Genomic DNA, 4,794 nt, shown 5'->3' on the forward strand with positions numbered 1-4,794 from the left:
CACAATGGCCACCAAAATCTCCGGATGCCAATCCGTTGGACTATTGTGCCTGGGGTATTTTGGAAAGCAAGGTTGGTACTAAAAAATACCAAAGTGTCGATCATCTCAAGCAAGCGCTTCGCCGAGAATGGGACAAAATACCGCAGAGCCACTTTCGGGCAGCGTGTGACGGTTTCATTGGCCGTTTGAAGGCCATAGTTCGTGCCAAAGGTGGCCAATTCGAACAAATCTAAACCGATTCTCAAATTTGATGTTATTTCCATTTTTTGCTTTCATTCAATAAAATTTAAAAAAAATGAAAAAATTATGGCGTTTTACTTTGTTGCAGTTTTTTCATCTCACCTTGTAGTTCAATTAGCAGCAATAGAAAAAATTACTCATTTTGTATATCAAAGAGAGCAAAAATTATTGGGAAAATGAGTATATTCAAATTAGATACAGATTGTGCTACTTATAAAAATAGTCCTTCTTCCCTAAGTGGAAAATGTATATACCTAATAATAACCGATTTTTATAATTTAAAAAAAAAATATATCATATAAAATACATTTTGTTAAATGCCAGCTTAAATGAAACTGTCATATTAAACGTTCACACCTATAAGCAAGTAACTAAACACCATTAAAAGTTTTTTAATTACTAAGCTGTTGTTTATTACTGAGAAACTTAAGTCACTTTCGTGGACACTTTAACTTTCATAGACATAGGTTCAAATAGAGAATGCACTACTACTGCCCACAAAGGTATTTTAATTAAAATTGGAAATTTTATACGATTTATGTGTGGGTCCATAAATCAAACCAATTGAATTAAATAGATGTGAAAATTTTTACGCTGTAAGTCATAAGAATTGGGACATAAGTAAAATAAAACATTTTAACTCTTTCAAGAACAAAATTTTTTGAAAGCATATTCATTTACATTGCTATTCTAAAACCAAAAAAAAGTCTATCTTTGAATTTGATAACTTGTAGAACTTGTGATATTTTTTTTTTGTGCGGAAAGGAAGTTTTAAAATGCCTAACGCACCGTCACTATGTCGTCACAATACTGTTATGCCATGTTTCTATCCTGGAACTTTAAAGAGAATAAATCAGGGTAGGGCCCTTGTGTTGGTTATTCATTAAAAAATTTTTTTCCTTTGTTAGCCTGCGTCCGGGACTCGCTTAGGTTTATTTGTCTCTTTTTTTAAATTAGTCATTTTTGAGATCACATTTTTCCGAGTATGATTGTAGGACTTTAGATCTATTAAGAAAGTAAGCAGTAACATTAATAACTAAAAAAAAAGTAAAAATCTGTATGTAAGAATGTAGCGAAAATAATTAGAAAAAAACATTAACATTAGAAAAATAACATTAAATCTCAAATGCCAGAATAATTAATAATTCTATAATAATTCAATTAAAAATGTCCTTATTACAAAGGGGGCTTAATTATGGATAATTTTATGTTCACAGAAAGACAGTTAAAAATAGTTGTATATAAACAAACTAAATATTTAAGAATTAAATAACGATGGATAATTCACACTTTTCAAAAGAAGATTCAAACATCGAGGAAATGATTCTTTAATAAATCCTAAAGATTTTAGTCCGTCCTTGCACTACATAGGCCACACTTGTCGTAGCGAAAATTTAATCATCGCGAAAATGACTTGAATATTTAGTATTCAAGAATATTATTAAACTAGTGCTCTGGTGCTACATTATTTAGACCTCTACATATGGAATACGGGTACCTTAAATGGTGGAGTAAGGTTCGACACAAAATTGAGTAAATTGTGTCATCAGGGAAATAGTTATAAGCAACTAATTTTTAAACTATTATCTTAAAGAAACACTAATACTATATTCGGATTTCACAATCAAAAGACTTTAAGTACCAATTAACACACAATTAAAATTATGTGTTTACACTTTAAAGACTAAATAGTTTCGTTGAAGTAGGAAATAGCACGAAAAATTCAGATACGTATAATAAAATCTTATGTGCTAAAAAGGGAACTATTTTTGCTATGTATGTAACTTTGAGAAAAATTTTTTATATATGTTATCATCATATATCACACAATTAGAGAACTAAGGTGAAAATAAGTTATTTGAAATTTTATAAATGTTGTGAAACTTAATCACATATAAAGGGTTGCCACCAGTTCTAGGAAGTAAGTTTGTTCATATATGTGGACTGACCTTAAATTAACTACTTGTAGTATAGTTAACAATTTTAATAAAAAAATATTGTTTTTATGATTGAAAAGTTATATGCACTAATAGCAATGTTAAAAGCGAAAAAGCATAAAAAAGATATTTATTTATTTATTTGCAGAAAGGTTCGTTTGTAGTTTATAATAAACATACATGACTTACAAAGCTGTTCAAACTCCTTTAAATTGTAGAAATAAATTTGAATTTCATTTGAATTTTAATGCTGAACATAAAATCGATTTGAATATTATAAGAACGTACAACTTGTGATGTTTACAATCACAAAACAAACAGAAAAATTATATTTACTTTTCATTTCACATGTGAGGAATTATAAACCATATATATATATGTATATAAGAGTTTATACATTTGTATTTATATATATCACATATGATTTAAAATATTTGAGTTGGTATTTTTGTTGCCTTTAGCGAAATTGTTGAAAATGTGCGTGACATATTTTCAGTTATGCAGTACGCAGGAATATCCTTGAGAAATGAAATTGGGTCTTCCCGTGCAAATAAACATTTTATAAAATTTTAAAAGGAATAAATAGGATTTGTAGAAGTTACTTTTGGAAAAAAATTTTTAAATTTTGTCAAGCTTGCATTTTGGTATGTTAGTTTTTTAAAATATATAATATTTATATAAAGCGACAAAAAGACACAAGTCTCTTACTAAAGTCTCTAATTTGTACGCAAAACAGCAACATTACTCTCTAGCTCTAAGAGACTGTAAAAAAAAATGTTGCTACTGCGATAAGTAATTTATTATGAACCAGCATCGAAAGTTTCAACCAATATTTTAGCAATTTGTCAAAAGTTGTTTGTAATTAAGAGTTTGAACAAAATTAAAATGTTTCATAAAAATTGGGAAAAACCAATATTAAAAAAAAAACAAAAAGTTTTAAGAATGTTTAAAAAGGTTAAAAAGCATATTTAAAGCGTATAATTAATTTTTTGATTTATTAGTTTATGCCTTAATAATTTATACTTATTAAGGCATACTTTTAACTATAATTTAACTATAATTAACTATAATTTAAGACTTGTTAATTGTGAAAATATATTGTTTGATAGATTGCAATAATGATGTCAATATGTAAACAAACGATTTTAACAAGAGATTCTAGCGAGAGACTTTAGCAAAAGAGCTCAGTAAAAATCTTTTGAAGTAGACTTTAGTAAGAGACTTTAACACCAGAGTTTTGTAAGAAACTTTAATAAAAGAAAACACCAATAAACTTTAACAATTGGTTTTGGCAAGAGATTTTAGCAAGATACTTTAGCAAGAGAGTTTAACAAAATACTTCAGCAAGTGATCTCAGCTAGAGACTTATTATTTTATGCCGCCTACTGTTTTTAGCTTACTACATCGTCGTATAATAATTGATGCATGTGGAGTGTACCATTTTATATATAAAGCTTAATGTATAATTTAATAGATTATCCTCAGTTACCTATGGACGATGAGAAATGTAATAACAACATTTCGTTTAATTAATTAAGTGTAAAGCTGTGGTGTTTACAATAACTTTTTAATTTAAATTTTATTCCATGGCTAATTTGATAATCAAATAAATTATTCTTTTACAATTAAAATATTGCTTTTATTTTATGTATTTAATTATTTTTTTATCTAAAACTAACTAAAACACATGCTACTGGATTTTGTGGAAAAAGTTAATGATAGGCACTTCAGTGGCTATTCGCTTTGCTGCATACATGTCACATGCACATGTCAAATGCAATCACTAATTATCCAAAGTGTCAAATGGTATCAAATGCGGAAAACAAACCTTATTTTAAAACTAATGTTGAAGCGCATTTATTTTAAATTAAGCCATAAACAGACCAAAGAACTACAAATAATTTTCATTCATTTAAAACAAAGCGAAATGAGGAAAATTAGTGTGAAATTAAAATTTAACATTTATCACAAACACTAACGCCTTTAGGAGTTTTTTGACGCCGCTTGTTAAGCATTTTGCGTATATAATTCAACCAAATATTTACAAAATGGAGGCAGGCACATTAATTGCCAAATAAAATGCAGGCACGCACAACTGCATATGTGATTTCTGCATGAATGTGCATGAATCTGCAGGTATGTGAACAATGCAATTAAATTTATAACAGCTGCTACAATCCCAACTCCAACTCCAACACCAACACCAACACCAGCACCAACAAACCAACAAAAAACATGCAAATCTTTTAATTTTCATTTTAATCAAATGAAAAAAAAATTGTAAAACCATATCAGAAGCGCCTACGGGTAGGCAATGAATTTTGTCAATTACAACACAGCTGCATGTGCAGTATGCCTTTTTTTATGACGCTCATTTTAAACGGTTGAGCTATTATTTCTGTGAAGGGTTTATTAAATACACGCAACATGCAATAACACACAACACATACATACATACACACCTACACACAACACACAACACAAGCACACGCTAAGAGAAATGCAATACAAACGATGGCAGTCAGTTACATTTTGGTAATGCATTTTTGTATATTGAAATAAATGTGCTGTTCCATAGCTGTCTAAAATGGTTATTTAATTTATTTTCGAATTGTGC

At 28.7% G+C, this 4,794-nt stretch overlaps 1 protein-coding gene across 1 annotated transcript in view; it reads right to left on the reverse strand.

Moving 5' to 3' along the window:
- Positions 1–4,794, reverse strand: part of LOC119675465 (E3 ubiquitin-protein ligase Kcmf1-like) — a 22,093-nt gene that overhangs the window by 14,916 nt on the left and 2,383 nt on the right. The window lies entirely within an intron of this gene.

The sequence above is a fragment of the Teleopsis dalmanni genome, chromosome 2 (genome assembly GCF_002237135.1).
Source record: "Teleopsis dalmanni isolate 2A chromosome 2, ASM223713v2, whole genome shotgun sequence".
Lineage (NCBI taxonomy): Eukaryota > Metazoa > Arthropoda > Insecta > Diptera > Diopsidae > Teleopsis > Teleopsis dalmanni.